Source organism: Chiloscyllium punctatum, chromosome 30 (genome assembly GCF_047496795.1).
Source record: "Chiloscyllium punctatum isolate Juve2018m chromosome 30, sChiPun1.3, whole genome shotgun sequence".
Classification (NCBI taxonomy): domain Eukaryota; kingdom Metazoa; phylum Chordata; class Chondrichthyes; order Orectolobiformes; family Hemiscylliidae; genus Chiloscyllium; species Chiloscyllium punctatum.
This window is the reverse complement of record NC_092768.1, coordinates 47,182,313-47,201,014: the sequence shown is the minus strand read 5'-3', so window position 1 is coordinate 47,201,014 and position 18,702 is coordinate 47,182,313. Positions and strand designations below refer to the sequence as shown.

The 18,702-nt window shown below is 51.2% G+C and overlaps 1 non-coding gene and 2 pseudogenes across 1 annotated transcript; all 3 read left to right on the top strand.

Moving 5' to 3' along the window:
• Window positions 1-7,873: 7,873 nt before the first annotated feature.
• On the top strand, window positions 7,874-8,037 carry LOC140455779 (U1 spliceosomal RNA). Its single transcript, XR_011953032.1, has one exon. It is a non-coding gene; the product is annotated as a U1 spliceosomal RNA (small nuclear RNA).
• A 4,058-nt stretch (window positions 8,038-12,095) lies between these two features.
• Window positions 12,096-12,245, top strand: LOC140455821 (U1 spliceosomal RNA; annotated as a pseudogene).
• Window positions 12,246-16,303: 4,058 nt separating this feature from the next.
• LOC140455820 (U1 spliceosomal RNA) lies at window positions 16,304-16,453 on the top strand (annotated as a pseudogene).
• Window positions 16,454-18,702: the final 2,249 nt, after the last annotated feature.

Here is an 18,702-nt window from a genome sequence, read left to right as displayed (position 1 = left end):
ACAAAATACCTTCTGTAATTGATCTGTGAGTCGACTTTCAAGGAAGCGTGAACCGACACTCCAAGGTCTTTATGTTCAGCAACACTCCCTACATTCAGAGTGTGGCAAATTCATGGAATTCACTGCCACAGAAGGCCTAGTCAGTTCCAAATCACACCACAACAGGTTCATTTGGAAGCACTAGCTTTCAGAGCGCTGCTCCTTCATCACGTGGTCGGGGAGAATAAGACACAGAATTTAGAGCAAAAGTTTACAGTGTGATGTAACTGAAATTATATACCGAAAAAGACCTCGATTGTTTGTTAAGTCTCTCATGTTTTAGAATGACTATGTTGGTTTCCGCTCGACAGGATCCGCCCTCTCCTTTTCCCGAAGGGTCTCAAGGACGCTACGTGCTGACCACTTCCTGATGGACTTGTGGTCAAAGATGTTTTTCCTCATAAATTTCTCCACGAAGGACAGGTGATACGGAACGGTCCAACTACTCGGAGCGTTCCGCGGCAGCGAGGCCAGGCCCATCCTTCGCAACACCGGGGACAGGTAGAACCTCAGTACGTAGTGACACTTGGTGTTTGCGTACCGGGGATCCACGCACAGCTTGATGCAGCAACACACAAAGGTGGCCATCAGGGTGAGGGTGGCATTGGGCGTGTTTTTTCCCCCATTGCACCGGTCTTTGTACATAGAGTCTCTTCGGACCCGGTCCATCTTTGATCTCCAAATGAATTGGAAGATGGCCCGGGTGACTGCGGCGGCACAGGTCCTGGGGATAGGCCAGACCTGTGCCACATATAGCAATACTGAGAGTACCTCACACCTGATGACCAGGTTTTTTCCCGCGATGGAGAGCGACCGTTGCCCCGATCTGCCTAGTTTCTGTCTCATCTTCCTGATCCGCTCCTCCCAGGTCTTGGCGCACGCCCCAGCCCCCCCGAACCAAATACCCAGCACCTTCAGGTGGTCAGTCCTAACGGTGAAGGGGATAGAGGATTGGTCGGCCCAGTTCCCGAAGAGCATGGCCTCGCTCTTGCCTCGGTTTACCTTGGCCCCCGAGGCCCGTTCGAACTGGTCGCAGATGCACACGAGTCTGTGCACGGACAGCGGATCCGAGCAGAAAACAGCGACGTCATCCATGTACAGGGAGGCCTTAACCTGCAGGCCCCCGCTGCCAGGAATTGTCACCCCTCTCAGGCTCGCATCCTTCCTGATGGATTCGGCAAATGGCTCTATGCAACACACAAACAAGGCGGGTGAGAGGGGGCATCCCTGCCTGACTCCAGATCTTACAAGGAAGCTATCTGATTCCCAACCATTGATTGAGACTGCACTGACAATGTTGGTGTAGAGCAGTCTGATCCAATTTCCGATTCCCTCCCCAAAGCCCATTTTGGAGAGGACATCCCTCATATATGTATGCGATATCCTGTCAAAGGCTTTCTCCTGGTCCAGGCTGATGAGGCAGGTGTCCACCCCCCTGTCCTGCACGTAGGCGATCGTATCCCTGAGGAATGCGAGACTCTCAGAGATCTTCCTGCCCGGTACAGCACAGGTTTGGTCCGGGTGGATCACCGATCCCAGAGCAGACCTGACCCGGTTGGCGATGACCTTTGACAAGATTTTGTAGTCTGCATTTAACAGTGAGATCGGTCTCCAATTTCTAATTTCCTCCCTCTCCCCCTTCCGCTTGTAGACGAGGGTGATGATGCCTTTCCTCATGGATTCACTCATGGTACCTGCCCGAAGCATACTGACATACACCTCCAGCAGGTCCTGGCCGATCAAGTCCCAGAGAGCGGAATAAACCTCGACCGGTAAGCCGTCGCTTCCGGGAGTTTTATTCTTTTCGAAGGACTCGAGGGCCTTGGTCAGTTCATCCGTGTGACCTTTACCAATGACCACAAACAGGGTGTCCTCATGCCAACAAGCAATCCCTGTAATACACCCATCCTACCCATCCCAAAACCCGGGAGGCCAGTAAAGTGATGTTTTCTCCAGGATCTGAGTGCTGTCAATGGAATTGTGATTCCCTGCTCCCCAGTGGTCCCGGACACTAATGCCATACTCACCAGCATCCCTGCTTCCTCCACCTGCTTTTCTGTAACTGACCTCTGCCCAACTCTTTTCTCCATCAAACTGTCCCCTGAGAGCCAGTACCTTTTCCCTTTTACATACAGCAGCTGCCAGTAGACATGGACCAGGCCTCCCCAGGGTTACACGGACAGCCACATAGTCTATGCCGCTGCAGCACACTGTACCCTCTCTACTCTACACCTGCCATGCAACAGCACCCTCCTGCAATAGGCAGACGACTTGTTCCTGGCCTCCACCTCCACTGAATCATGGATACAGGATGCTCTGCTGTCAGGCAAAGGATGGACACAGGCTCTCCATGGAGAAAATGCAACTCTGCCAATACCCAGTCCAGTACTTGGGGTACAAACTCTCACATGGCCTCAGGGCATGATCGAGAGAGAGAGAGAGAGTCACGCCCATCACCCAGCTTCCCCCGCCAGTCACAAGAGCTCAGCTGCAGATTTTCCTGGGGATGGGGAATTCTTTCAGGCACTGGATCCCAGACCACCGTGCCATTGATGAACCCCTGTGGGAGGCATCCTCACCAAAGCAGCCAGCGAAAGTGACCTGGACACCAAAGTTAGAACAGGCATTCACTGATCTAAAACAGCCCTGGGGGTCCCAGATTACTCTCAGCCCTTCTACCTGTACGTCAACAAATCCGAGGGGTTTGCATCCAGCATTTTAACACAGCTGCCTGGGGATCCCAGCGCCCTGTTGCTTTTGACTCTGTACACTTACTGCCTGTTGTATGGGGAACACTGGCATGTCTGAGTGCTATGGCAGCAACTGTGGGAACAGTAGAGAAGGCTAACCCCCATTGTGCTGGATCACCCATGGACTGTTTTGGTTCCCCATTCGGTCTCCCTGCTGCTAAATTCTGACACAACCCAACATTTCACTGCCACCCGGAGAACTAGCTATGAGGTCGCTTTACTGTCTAAAGCTGACCTGCCCCTACAATGTACCCCTGCTCTGAACCCCACCACCCTGCTCCCACTCACTCAGAACGCCATTGCGGACGACCAGGACTGTTTAGATCTTGTTCAGCAGGTTGTCACTCCACGCACTGACCTCTGTGAAACACCTCTAGACAATCCTGACCTCATACTCTATACAGATGGCTCATCCTTCAGGCCCTCAGACCACTGTACACTGGCAGGGTATGCCGTCTGTTCCCCTTTCACAGTCCGAGAGTCGGCTGCACTGCCAGATGGCACATCCTCACAGACTGCGGAGCAGTTTGTGGTCACTAGGGCTTGTATCATTGGTAAAGGTCACACGGAAAACATTGATACTGACTCTAGATAGGCCTTCAGAGTCGTCCATGATTTTTAGCCCACTTTGGAAACAGAGAGGCTTCATCACGTCAGCAGGGAGGCCACTACAACACACTGCGCTGACCTCTAACCTCCTGGAAGCGGTCCTTTTACCCTCCACCCTAGCCATTATAAAATGAGCTGCCCATACCTCTGCCACTGACCGTGTCACCCTGGGGAATGCCTCAGCTGACCCAGCAGCCTGGGAGGCCGTCCTGCCTCCCCCTGCATACCCCAGAATAGGGAAGGCCCCAGTCTTGCCTGACTCAATGGAGGCAGTGCGAGCTGGCCAAGAGGCTTCTCCACCGCAAGGAAAGGAGAGTTGGGCCCCACATTGGGACCACACAGTCTCCTTCCCTACAGCTGCTCAGACACCCTGACGGCCGCATCATTTGCCCAAGAGCCCACCTACACTCACTGACCCTCGCAGCCCATGGCATAGGTCACATGGGCAAGAGGGACATGATGCAGACTTTAACGCAGTCCTGGTAGGCACCAGGATTTGCTGCCACTGCCCTGCTAGATTATGTTCAGGCCCTTAGCAGGAGCATTAGTGTTATACACACCCAGGTCAGAGGTTGTAGCAAAACATTGCCCCGGTGGGATGGATCTTTGAGAATGCTGGCGGCCTTTCCTTGACAGAGGGCCTGGTAGATGGATTCTGTAGATGGGAGGTTGGCCTTTGTGATTGTCCGGCCGAGTTCACCACTCTCTGTAACCGTCTCCGATCTTGAATGGTACCGTTGCCATACCAGGTAGTGATACATCCAGACAGAATGCTCTCGGTGGTGCACCTATAAAAGTTGGCAAGGGTATTTTCCGTCATGCCAAATTCCCTCAGCTGCCTGAGGAAGAAGAGACATTGTTGGGCCTTTGTAACCAGTGCGTTCACGTGAAGAGTCCAGGAAAGTTTGTTGTGGATGACCACTCCCAGGAGCTTGACACTCTCCACTCGTAACACCTCTGTGCTATTAATGTGTAGGGGTGTGTGAGTAACATCCCACCGAAAGTCAATAAAGAGTTCCTTGGTTTTGCCGGCATTGAGAGCTAGGTTGTTCTCAGTGCAGCATTTTTCAAGGTCTTCCACCTCCCAGTCTGTGACCTATTTGTCACCATCTGAGATTCAGTCAACTGTGGTGATGTGATCAGCAAATTTATAAATGGCATTAGTCTGGTATTTGGCGATGCAGCCATGGGTATACAGTGTACAGTGGGGGACTGAGAACGCACCCCTGGGGGGGCTCCAGTGTTGAGTGTTAGTGAAGATGAAATATTGTCCCCAGTCTTCACTGATTGTGGCCTGTGGGTCAGGAAAGTGAGGATCCAGTTGTAGAGAGTGGGGCTCAGTCTGAGATCACTCAGTTTAGTAATCAGCCTCAAGTGAATAATAGTGTTGAAGGCTGAACTGTAGTCAATGAGTAGGATTCTTAGGTAGCTGTTCTTGGTGTCAAGATGTTCTAGGGAAGAATGAAGGGCAAGTGATATGGCATCTGACGTGGATCTGTCGGTCCGATAGGCAAATTAGAGTGGGTCAAAGAGTAGTGGGGAGGCTGGAGTTGATGAATGCAATGACCAGCTTTTCAAAGCACTTCCTGACCACCAAAGTGAGGGCCACAGGGCAGTAGTCATTGAGACATGCTGCACGAGCCTTCTTAGGCACAGGGATGATGTTGGCCCTCTTGAAACAGGCAGCGACAGTAGCCTGCTTCAGGGAGAGCTGGAAGATGTCCGAGAAGACATCTGCCAGTTGATCTGCGCATGCCCTGAGTGCACGGCCTGGTACTCCATCTGGTCCCATCGCTCTCCTTGGATTCACACGAAGGAAAACTGATCTGACCTCTGATGCAGTGACTGTTGGGATAGGTTCATTAGGACTTGTCGGAATAGGTGTTACCTCTCCACCGAAATTCTGCTCAAAGCGAGCATAGAAGGTGTTGAGACGATCTGGGAGGGATGGTCTGCTATCTTGTCCCTTTTAAAGAAATTACAGGCTCTTTTGGGATTCTGAAAACAACATTGGCCAATTGAATGGCCTATTGGGAAAACTGGATCACTGAAGTTGGATCAGGCCAGACCAACAGGTATGCACACCTGTTACCCTGATTGATGATATGGAATAGGTTGTGGTTGTGTTCGCCGAGCTGGGATTTGGTATCTACAAGTAGTTGTTGTGCTTTTTGCATGTACTCTGCTTTGTCCAGGATGACCGTCATTCTGCCTTTGTCTGCTGGTAGTATAATTATGTTCTTCATTATGTTCTTAATGTCCCAGCTCGGCGAACAGAACCACAACAACGAGCACCCGAGCTACAAATCTTCTCCCAAACTTTGAATATGGAATAGGTTTTAATAGGACAGTGGGAACTGCGGTATGAAGGCAGGAAGCTTGCAGCATTCACTTGGATCAAGTCAGACAGATATACAGGCCATTCAACTTGATTGATTGAATAGGTGTTGGCAGGACAATGCTGCAAGGTTTCGGGTGGAACAGTAGATCTGAATTTCAGTCGAACTGCAATTGAGACAGTTCGGCTCCAGGGTCCGCTCAGTCAATAGGGAAATTACAATATCCGACACTGTCTTTTGTAACAGTCTTCCCGAGGTAGAATGTCAATTAACATCAAGTAACTAATTTATGCTAATTCCATTCTTACATCAAACCGTTGCTGCCCAACAGCACTCAGAGGTGACCCAGATAAGTCGTTCAAAGCCCAGTCCTGATGAAGGGTTAGTCCCGAAACATTGACTTCTCCATCTCCTGAAGTTGCCTGGCTTGCTGTGTTCTTCCAGCCTCCTGTCAAATAAAGCAACTCCGATCAGACGGGTTCCCTCACACACTCCAAAGAGAACATTAGCACCAAGAATCAGAAACCTTGGGAGCAGGAGGAACAGCCTGATCTTCAGTTTGGGGTAGTATAAACCTCTTTATCACTCTCTGAAAATGCAATCTTGCACAAATAAGAGATGCCTTTTGTTTGTTTGTTGATTAGAGTAAAACTCCAATGTTTATTCGTCTCTTTGATATGCTACTGTACCCTGCATTTGTGATAAAAAATATATATGATTAGATTCCCTAGAGTATGGAAAAAGGCCCTTGGGCCCAACCAGTTCACACCGACTCTCCGGACAGTAACCCACCTTGACCCATTTCCCTCTGACTAATGCACCTAACACTATGGGCAACCTAGCACGTCCGATTCACCTGACCTGCACATCCTTGGACTGTGGGAGGAAGCCGGAGCACTCGGAGGAAACCCACTCAGACACAGGGAGGATGTGCAAACTCCACACAGACAGTCGTCCAAGGCTGGATTGAACCTGGGACTCTGATGCTGTGAGGCAGCTGTGCTAACCACTGAGCCACCATATATATGTAAAGACATTTAAATGAATAAAGTATAATTTTTAAAATTAAACATTATCTTGCGTTCTCAAAGCCAGAGGGCACAGGCATTAAAGAACTGTAAAGTTGCTCTGGAAATGAGAAGGACAGATGGGTTTTATAGAGGTGCTATATGGGAGTAGCACGGTGGCTCAGTGGTTAGCACCGCTGCCTCACAGCACCAGGGACACGGGTTTGATTCCAGCCTCGGGCGACTGTGTGCAGGTTAAGTGAATTGGCAGTGCTAAAATTGCCTGTAGTGTTGGGTGCATCAGAGGGGATTCCTCTTCCAAGGGTCTGTGTGGACTTGTTGGGCTGAAGGGCCTGTTTCCACACCGTAGGGAATCTAATCTTGTACTTCAACCATAATAACCACGTGTCATTATTAGTGCAAGTAAATCAAAGACATATATGAAAATAATATTTACATTTGAATCACAGGCGACTGTTTTTCGAAACAACAGAGGGTGTTGAAAACATGGAATGTGCATCCAGAAAAGGTGGTGCTCTCAGTTTAATGTCACATCTAAACAGCGTTGAGGAATATTTCCTTGTTCCTGGCACCTTTAATCCTAACCGTGAGGTCTCCTGAAGTGATTGATTTACATGGTGGAACACAGAGGGGGGAAGATTGCAAAGCTGCAGTTTCACAAAAGAAGATTTGTTCAATTTGTAGGAATTAGGAACAAGTGATTTCAAAATATCTTTCAAGTTTCACCAGCAAAGCTTACAAATTGCTTTTATTCGCGTTCACCTCACATTGTAAATAGTGTTTGATAACAGAGTGCTTCAAGTGTATGAGAGAGTTCTGCGGCTTTGTTTTGGTGAAAGAGGAGATACTGTGAAGGGGGCGGGGCGGAGCGGAGTATTTCCGTTTAAGGACGAAATGCAAATTAGCGCAGCTTCTCACGTCGCCCAGTGAGTGTCGTATTCAGTGAAACCTGAGTCTTTCTGGATGTTCTGTGATCCAGGTGAGAAATTGCGCTGTTGTACAGGCAGGGAACCTTAGAGAGATGTATTTCCGATTTTCGAAAACGCAGTTAGTATGAGTGTAAGAGGTATGGGCTGTTGTTGGGTTTGAGCGAGTGAGAATATTAAGCATACTTACCTGGCAGGGGAGATACCATGATCACCAAGGTGGTTCTCCCAGGACGAGGCTATCCCATTGCACTTCGGGTGTGCTGACGCCTGCGATGTCCCCAAATGCGGGATACTCGACTGCAAAATTTGTGGTAGTGGGGGACTGCGTTCGCGCTCTCCCCTGAATTACAAGCAAAAGTCAGATGATCCTATAGATGTCGCTCATTTGTGCTTCGTGCGGCTTCTAATATATCCCTGTATCTATGTTCACTTCAGTTTCACTCAAATTCACACGTAATGCCGCCCCTCTTATTTCATCCTGCAATAAACCGCTATCTTCAATGCTTTTCACAACAGGACCGCTCTGCCCTCATCAATCCTCTTTGGTACTTCTTCAAAAAACTCAATCAACTTTGGGAGATATGATTTCCCACACACAAAGCCATGTTGACTATCCCGAATCAGTCCTTGCCTCTCTCAGCATGTAGTCCTGGACCTTGGAATGTGCCTCCAACACGTGGGAAAGGTCGACTCCTTGTTCTGGAAGACCAACAATTTTTTGGAAGACCAGAGAGCAACTTTCACCATTTGCCACGCACAAAGCCACACTGACTGTTCCAAATGGGTCCTCGCCTCCCCAAATGCCTCGAGATCCTAACTCTCAGAATCCTCTCTCACAACTTAGCAACCACAGCCGTTAGGCTCACCAATCTATTGTCTCCATTTTGTGATTATGTGTGAAAGAACAGAAACCAACATAGTCATTCTAAAACATGAGAGACTTAACAAACAATCGAGGTCTTTTTCGGTATATAATTTCAGTTACATCACACTGTAAACTTTTGCTCTCAATTCTGTGTCTTACAATCTTATTCTCCCCAACCACGTGATGAAGGAGCAGTGCTCTGAAAGCTAGTGCTTCCAAATGAACCTGTTGTGGTGTGATTTGTAGCTGACTAGGCCTTCTGTGGCAGTGAATTCAATGAATTTGCCACACTCTGAATGTAGGGAGTGTTGCTGAACATAAAGACCTTGGAGTGTCGGTTCACGCTTCCTTGAAAGTCGACTCACAGATCAATTACAGAAGGTATTTTGTAAACCGGACGCTACGTCCAGGGCCCTGATGGAAACGGTCAAAGACGCCAAGCTGCACGACGTCTTCAGCGCCCCTGCAGACGGAGCGCAGCGTAGATACACCTGGTCACGGGCAGACGGGTCTATCCGCTCAAGGATAGATTACCTGTTTGTGTCCCGAACGCTCTCGGTCAGATCCACCGACGTCAAGCCGGTGTTCTTCTCTGACCACTGCCTCCTGCTGGCCGACTGTCACCTACAGGACGAACAGCGGGCGGGCAAGGGAACGTGGAAACTGAACACTAAGCTGTTGACCCCGGGAAACATCGAAGAGCTCAAGAGGGATTACGCAGGTTGGAGAACCGTGAAGCCCCTCTTTGAGTCTCCAGCGGACTGGTGGGAAACGGTAAAAGGGAACATCAAGAGGTTCTTTATCCTCAAAGGTGTCCAGGAGGCGAGAGAGAGGCGGGGAAAACTGTCCCAGCTCCAGGAAAGTATGCAGAACCTGCTCCTGCTGCAGACGATGGGGGTGGATGTCACGGAGGACCTCAAGGAGGTGAAGGGCCAGCAAGCCTCGCTCTTTGCCTCGGAGGCCTCCAGGATAATCTTCCGGTCCAGGGTCCGCTCGGTGGAGCAGGACGAGACGTGCTCACGTTTCTTCTTCCAGAAGGTGCACAAAGAGAGCTCCGTGCTCAGCAGCCTGAAGAAAGAAGATGGCTCGGTAACGTCATCTCAGGCTGACGTCATGAGGATCAGCAAATCCTTCTACGCCAGCCTGTATGACTCGAAGCCGACCGACAGCGCGGCCTCCCAGTCGTTCCTGTCCTCTATCACGGAGGTCCTAGATGACGGAACACGAGAGAGGCTGGACCAGCCGCTATCTCTGGATGAACTGACCAAGGCCCTCGAGTCCTTCGAAAAGAATAAAACTCCCGGAAGCGACGGCTTACCGGTCGAGGTTTATTCCGCTCTTTGGGACTTGATGGGCCAGGACCTGCTGGAGGTGTATGTCAGTATGCTTCGGGCAGGTACCATGAGTGAATCCATGAGGAAAGGCATCATCACCCTCGTCTACAAGCGGAAGGGAGAGAGGGAGGAAATTAGAAATTGGAGACCGATCTCACTGTTAAATGCAGACTACAAAATCTTGTCAAAGGTCATCGCCAACCGGGTCAGGTCTGCTCTGGGATCGGTGATCCACCCGGACCAAACCTGTGCTGTACCGGGCAGGAAGATCTCTGAGAGTCTCGCACTCCTCAGGGATACGATCGCCTACGTGCAGGACAGGGGGGTGGACACCTGTCTCATCAGCCTGGACCAGGAGAAAGCCTTTGACAGGATATCGCATACATATATGAGGGATGTCCTCTCCAAAATGGGCTTTGGGGAGGGAATCGGAAATTGGATCAGACTGCTCTACACCAACATTGTCAGTGCAGTCTCAATCAATGGGTGGGAATCAGATAGCTTCCCTGTAAGATCTGGAGTCAGGCAGGGATGCCCCCTCTCACCCGCCTTGTTTGTGTGTTGCATAGAGCCATTTGCCGAATCCATCAGGAAGGATGCGAGCCTGAGAGGGGTGACTATTCCTGGCAGCGGGGGCCTGCAGGTTAAGGCCTCCCTGTACATGGATGACGTCGCTGTTTTCTGCTCGGATCCGCTGTCCGTGCACAGACTCGTGTGCATCTGCGACCAGTTCGAACGGGCCTCGGGGGCCAAGGTAAACCGAGGCAAGAGCGAGGCCATGCTCTTCGGGAACTGGGCCGACCAATCCTCTATCCCCTTCACCGTCAGGACTGACCACCTGAAGGTGCTGGGTATTTGGTTCGGGGGGGCTGGGGCGTGCGCCAAGACCTGGGAGGAGCGGATCAGGAAGATGAGACAGAAACTAGGCAGATGGGGGCAACGGTCGCTCTCCATCGCGGGAAAAAACCTGGTCATCAGGTGTGAGGTCCTCTCAGTATTGCTATATGTGGCACAGGTCTGGCCTATCCCCAGGACCTGTGCCGCCGCAGTCACCCGGGCCATCTTCCAATTCATTTGGAGATCAAAGATGGACCGGGTCCGAAGAGACTCAATGTACAAAGACCGGTGCAATGGGGGAAAAAACACGCCCAATGCCACCCTCACCCTGATGGCCACCTTTGTGTGTGGCTGCATCAAGCTGTGCGTGGATCCCCGGTACGCAAACACCAAGTGTCACTACGTACTGAGGTTCTACCTGTCCCCGGTGTTGCGAAGGATGGGCCTGGCCTCGCTGCCGCGGAACGCTCCGAGTAGTTGGACCGTTCCGTATCACCTGTCCTTCGTGGAGAAATTTATGAGGAAAAACACCTTTGACCACAAGTCCATCAGGAAGGGGTCAGCACGTAGCGTCCTTGAGACCCTTCGGGAAAAGGAGAGGGCGGATCCTGTCGAGCGGTTCCCTGAGCAGACTGTCAAAGCCATTTGGCAGAATGCCTCATCGCCAGAACTTTCCAACAAGCACCAAGACGTGGCTTGGCTGGTGGTGAGAAGGGCTCTGCCTGTGAGATCCTTTATGCACGCCCGGACTCTCTGCCGCACCGCACGCTGCCCTCGAAGTGGCTGCGGGGGGGACGAGACTGTCACACACCTCCTTCTGGAATGTGCCTATGCAGAGGAAGTCTGGAGAGGAATGCAGTGGTGCTTGTCGAGGTTCGTCCCGAGCAGCGCCGTGACGCGGGACTCCGTGCTCTACGGCCTGTTCCCCGGGACTCACACCGAGACGAACATTAACTGCGCCTGGAGGATCATCAACTCGGTGAAGGACGCTCTCTGGGCGGTCCGAAACCTGTTGATCTTCCAGCTGAAGGAGTTGACCCCGACCGAGTGTTGCAGACTGGCACATTCCAAGGTCCAAGACTACGTGTTGAGGGACGCGCTGAAGCTTGGGGCAGCTGCCGCCAAGGCGCGGTGGGGAAAGACCACCGTGTAAGATCGGCCTGCCGAAAGAAGAACAGGGGGCCCATACAGACGTTTTTTTTTGGGCTCTGCTGATGCCTCAGCCAAATATATGTATATATACAAGATTGAAAAAATGCACAGGATTGTAAAGGACAAGAATAAAGTCGAATCTGTGTTTGTAAATATTGACATATGTATGGCATGATCCAATGTACAGACCATCAAATCATTTATGAATAAAGTATATTTTTGAAATAAAAAAAAAAAAGGTTCTCCCAGGACGAGGCTATCCCATTGCACTTCGGGTGTGCTGACGCCTGCGATGTCCCCAAATGCGGGATACTCGACTGCAAAATTTGTGGTAGTGGGGGACTGCGTTCGCGCTCTCCCCTGAATTACAAGCAAAAGTCAGATGATCCTATAGATGTCGCTCATTTGTGCTTCGTGCGGCTTCTAATATATCCCTGTATCTATGTTCACTTCAGTTTCACTCAAATTCACACGTAATGCCGCCCCTCTTATTTCATCCTGCAATAAACCGCTATCTTCAATGCTTTTCACAACAGGACCGCTCTGCCCTCATCAATCCTCTTTGGTACTTCTTCAAAAAACTCAATCAACTTTGGGAGATATGATTTCCCACACACAAAGCCATGTTGACTATCCCGAATCAGTCCTTGCCTCTCTCAGCATGTAGTCCTGGACCTTGGAATGTGCCTCCAACACGTGGGAAAGGTCGACTCCTTGTTCTGGAAGACCAACAATTTTTTGGAAGACCAGAGAGCAACTTTCACCATTTGCCACGCACAAAGCCACACTGACTGTTCCAAATGGGTCCTCGCCTCCCCAAATGCCTCGAGATCCTAACTCTCAGAATCCTCTCTCACAACTTAGCAACCACAGCCGTTAGGCTCACCAATCTATTGTCTCCATTTTGTGATTATGTGTGAAAGAACAGAAACCAACATAGTCATTCTAAAACATGAGAGACTTAACAAACAATCGAGGTCTTTTTCGGTATATAATTTCAGTTACATCACACTGTAAACTTTTGCTCTCAATTCTGTGTCTTACAATCTTATTCTCCCCAACCACGTGATGAAGGAGCAGTGCTCTGAAAGCTAGTGCTTCCAAATGAACCTGTTGTGGTGTGATTTGTAGCTGACTAGGCCTTCTGTGGCAGTGAATTCAATGAATTTGCCACACTCTGAATGTAGGGAGTGTTGCTGAACATAAAGACCTTGGAGTGTCGGTTCACGCTTCCTTGAAAGTCGACTCACAGATCAATTACAGAAGGTATTTTGTAAACCGGACGCTACGTCCAGGGCCCTGATGGAAACGGTCAAAGACGCCAAGCTGCACGACGTCTTCAGCGCCCCTGCAGACGGAGCGCAGCGTAGATACACCTGGTCACGGGCAGACGGGTCTATCCGCTCAAGGATAGATTACCTGTTTGTGTCCCGAACGCTCTCGGTCAGATCCACCGACGTCAAGCCGGTGTTCTTCTCTGACCACTGCCTCCTGCTGGCCGACTGTCACCTACAGGACGAACAGCGGGCGGGCAAGGGAACGTGGAAACTGAACACTAAGCTGTTGACCCCGGGAAACATCGAAGAGATCAAGAGGGATTACGCAGGTTGGAGAACCGTGAAGCCCCTCTTTGAGTCTCCAGCGGACTGGTGGGAAACGGTAAAAGGGAACATCAAGAGGTTCTTTATCCTCAAAGGTGTCCAGGAGGCGAGAGAGAGGCGGGGAAAACTGTCCCAGCTCCAGGAAAGTATGCAGAACCTGCTCCTGCTGCAGACGATGGGGGTGGATGTCACGGAGGACCTCAAGGAGGTGAAGGGCCAGCAAGCCTCGCTCTTTGCCTCGGAGGCCTCCAGGATAATCTTCCGGTCCAGGGTCCGCTCGGTGGAGCAGGACGAGACGTGCTCACGTTTCTTCTTCCAGAAGGTGCACAAAGAGAGCTCCGTGCTCAGCAGCCTGAAGAAAGAAGATGGCTCGGTAACGTCATCTCAGGCTGACGTCATGAGGATCAGCAAATCCTTCTACGCCAGCCTGTATGACTCGAAGCCGACCGACAGCGCGGCCTCCCAGTCGTTCCTGTCCTCTATCACGGAGGTCCTAGATGACGGAACACGAGAGAGGCTGGACCAGCCGCTATCTCTGGATGAACTGACCAAGGCCCTCGAGTCCTTCGAAAAGAATAAAACTCCCGGAAGCGACGGCTTACCGGTCGAGGTTTATTCCGCTCTTTGGGACTCGATCGGCCAGGACCTGCTGGAGGTGTATGTCAGTATGCTTCGGGCAGGTACCATGAGTGAATCCATGAGGAAAGGCATCATCACCCTCGTCTACAAGCGGAAGGGAGAGAGGGAGGAAATTAGAAATTGGAGACCGATCTCACTGTTAAATGCAGACTACAAAATCTTGTCAAAGGTCATCGCCAACCGGGTCAGGTCTGCTCTGGGATCGGTGATCCACCCGGACCAAACCTGTGCTGTACCGGGCAGGAAGATCTCTGAGAGTCTCGCACTCCTCAGGGATACGATCGCCTACGTGCAGGACAGGGGGGTGGACACCTGTCTCATCAGCCTGGACCAGGAGAAAGCCTTTGACAGGATATCGCATACATATATGAGGGATGTCCTCTCCAAAATGGGCTTTGGGGAGGGAATCGGAAATTGGATCAGACTGCTCTACACCAACATTGTCAGTGCAGTCTCAATCAATGGGTGGGAATCAGATAGCTTCCCTGTAAGATCTGGAGTCAGGCAGGGATGCCCCCTCTCACCCGCCTTGTTTGTGTGTTGCATAGAGCCATTTGCCGAATCCATCAGGAAGGATGCGAGCCTGAGAGGGGTGACTATTCCTGGCAGCGGGGGCCTGCAGGTTAAGGCCTCCCTGTACATGGATGACGTCGCTGTTTTCTGCTCGGATCCGCTGTCCGTGCACAGACTCGTGTGCATCTGCGACCAGTTCGAACGGGCCTCGGGGGCCAAGGTAAACCGAGGCAAGAGCGAGGCCATGCTCTTCGGGAACTGGGCCGACCAATCCTCTATCCCCTTCACCGTCAGGACTGACCACCTGAAGGTGCTGGGTATTTGGTTCGGGGGGGCTGGGGCGTGCGCCAAGACCTGGGAGGAGCGGATCAGGAAGATGAGACAGAAACTAGGCAGATGGGGGCAACGGTCGCTCTCCATCGCGGGAAAAAACCTGGTCATCAGGTGTGAGGTCCTCTCAGTATTGCTATATGTGGCACAGGTCTGGCCTATCCCCAGGACCTGTGCCGCCGCAGTCACCCGGGCCATCTTCCAATTCATTTGGAGATCAAAGATGGACCGGGTCCGAAGAGACTCAATGTACAAAGACCGGTGCAATGGGGGAAAAAACACGCCCAATGCCACCCTCACCCTGATGGCCACCTTTGTGTGTGGCTGCATCAAGCTGTGCGTGGATCCCCGGTACGCAAACACCAAGTGTCACTACGTACTGAGGTTCTACCTGTCCCCGGTGTTGCGAAGGATGGGCCTGGCCTCGCTGCCGCGGAACGCTCCGAGTAGTTGGACCGTTCCGTATCACCTGTCCTTCGTGGAGAAATTTATGAGGAAAAACACCTTTGACCACAAGTCCATCAGGAAGGGGTCAGCACGTAGCGTCCTTGAGACCCTTCGGGAAAAGGAGAGGGCGGATCCTGTCGAGCGGTTCCCTGAGCAGACTGTCAAAGCCATTTGGCAGAATGCCTCATCGCCAGAACTTTCCAACAAGCACCAAGACGTGGCTTGGCTGGTGGTGAGAAGGGCTCTGCCTGTGAGATCCTTTATGCACGCCCGGACTCTCTGCCGCACCGCACGCTGCCCTCGAAGTGGCTGCGGGGGGGACGAGACTGTCACACACCTCCTTCTGGAATGTGCCTATGCAGAGGAAGTCTGGAGAGGAATGCAGTGGTGCTTGTCGAGGTTCGTCCCGAGCAGCGCCGTGACGCGGGACTCCGTGCTCTACGGCCTGTTCCCCGGGACTCACACCGAGACGAACATTAACTGCGCCTGGAGGATCATCAACTCGGTGAAGGACGCTCTCTGGGCGGTCCGAAACCTGTTGATCTTCCAGCTGAAGGAGTTGACCCCGACCGAGTGTTGCAGACTGGCACATTCCAAGGTCCAAGACTACGTGTTGAGGGACGCGCTGAAGCTTGGGGCAGCTGCCGCCAAGGCGCGGTGGGGAAAGACCACCGTGTAAGATCGGCCTGCCGAAAGAAGAACAGGGGGCCCATACAGACGTTTTTTTTTGGGCTCTGCTGATGCCTCAGCCAAATATATGTATATATACAAGATTGAAAAAATGCACAGGATTGTAAAGGACAAGAATAAAGTCGAATCTGTGTTTGTAAATATTGACATATGTATGGCATGATCCAATGTACAGACCATCAAATCATTTATGAATAAAGTATATTTTTGAAATAAAAAAAAAAAAGGTTCTCCCAGGACGAGGCTATCCCATTGCACTTCGGGTGTGCTGACGCCTGCGATGTCCCCAAATGCGGGATACTCGACTGCAAAATTTGTGGTAGTGGGGGACTGCGTTCGCGCTCTCCCCTGAATTACAAGCAAAAGTCAGATGATCCTATAGATGTCGCTCATTTGTGCTTCGTGCGGCTTCTAATATATCCCTGTATCTATGTTCACTTCAGTTTCACTCAAATTCACACGTAATGCCGCCCCTCTTATTTCATCCTGCAATAAACCGCTATCTTCAATGCTTTTCACAACAGGACCGCTCTGCCCTCATCAATCCTCTTTGGTACTTCTTCAAAAAACTCAATCAACTTTGGGAGATATGATTTCCCACACACAAAGCCATGTTGACTATCCCGAATCAGTCCTTGCCTCTCTCAGCATGTAGTCCTGGACCTTGGAATGTGCCTCCAACACGTGGGAAAGGTCGACTCCTTGTTCTGGAAGACCAACAATTTTTTGGAAGACCAGAGAGCAACTTTCACCATTTGCCACGCACAAAGCCACACTGACTGTTCCAAATGGGTCCTCGCCTCCCCAAATGCCTCGAGATCCTAACTCTCAGAATCCTCTCTCACAACTTAGCAACCACAGCCGTTAGGCTCACCAATCTATTGTCTCCATTTTGTGATTATGTGTGAAAGAACAGAAACCAACATAGTCATTCTAAAACATGAGAGACTTAACAAACAATCGAGGTCTTTTTCGGTATATAATTTCAGTTACATCACACTGTAAACTTTTGCTCTCAATTCTGTGTCTTACAATCTTATTCTCCCCAACCACGTGATGAAGGAGCAGTGCTCTGAAAGCTAGTGCTTCCAAATGAACCTGTTGTGGTGTGATTTGTAGCTGACTAGGCCTTCTGTGGCAGTGAATTCAATGAATTTGCCACACTCTGAATGTAGGGAGTGTTGCTGAACATAAAGACCTTGGAGTGTCGGTTCACGCTTCCTTGAAAGTCGACTCACAGATCAATTACAGAAGGTATTTTGTAAACCGGACGCTACGTCCAGGGCCCTGATGGAAACGGTCAAAGACGCCAAGCTGCACGACGTCTTCAGCGCCCCTGCAGACGGAGCGCAGCGTAGATACACCTGGTCACGGGCAGACGGGTCTATCCGCTCAAGGATAGATTACCTGTTTGTGTCCCGAACGCTCTCGGTCAGATCCACCGACGTCAAGCCGGTGTTCTTCTCTGACCACTGCCTCCTGCTGGCCGACTGTCACCTACAGGACGAACAGCGGGCGGGCAAGGGAACGTGGAAACTGAACACTAAGCTGTTGACCCCGGGAAACATCGAAGAGATCAAGAGGGATTACGCAGGTTGGAGAACCGTGAAGCCCCTCTTTGAGTCTCCAGCGGACTGGTGGGAAACGGTAAAAGGGAACATCAAGAGGTTCTTTATCCTCAAAGGTGTCCAGGAGGCGAGAGAGAGGCGGGGAAAACTGTCCCAGCTCCAGGAAAGTATGCAGAACCTGCTCCTGCTGCAGACGATGGGGGTGGATGTCACGGAGGACCTCAAGGAGGTGAAGGGCCAGCAAGCCTCGCTCTTTGCCTCGGAGGCCTCCAGGATAATCTTCCGGTCCAGGGTCCGCTCGGTGGAGCAGGACGAGACGTGCTCACGTTTCTTCTTCCAGAAGGTGCACAAAGAGAGCTCCGTGCTCAGCAGCCTGAAGAAAGAAGATGGCTCGGTAACGTCATCTCAGGCTGACGTCATGAGGATCAGCAAATCCTTCTACGCCAGCCTGTATGACTCGAAGCCGACCGACAGCGCGGCCTCCCAGTCGTTCCTGTCCTCTATCACGGAGGTCCTAGATGACGGAACACGAGAGAGGCTGGACCAGCCGCTATCTCTGGATGAACTGACCAAGGCCCTCGAGTCCTTCGAAAAGAATAAAACTCCCGGAAGCGACGGCTTACCGGTCGAGGTTTATTCCGCTCTTTGGGACTCGATCGGCCAGGACCTGCTGGAGGTGTATGTCAGTATGCTTCGGGCAGGTACCATGAGTGAATCCATGAGGAAAGGCATCATCACCCTCGTCTACAAGCGGAAGGGAGAGAGGGAGGAAATTAGAAATTGGAGACCGATCTCACTGTTAAATGCAGACTACAAAATCTTGTCAAAGGTCATCGCCAACCGGGTCAGGTCTGCTCTGGGATCGGTGATCCACCCGGACCAAACCTGTGCTGTACCGGGCAGGAAGATCTCTGAGAGTCTCGCACTCCTCAGGGATACGATCGCCTACGTGCAGGACAGGGGGGTGGACACCTGTCTCATCAGCCTGGACCAGGAGAAAGCCTTTGACAGGATATCGCATACATATATGAG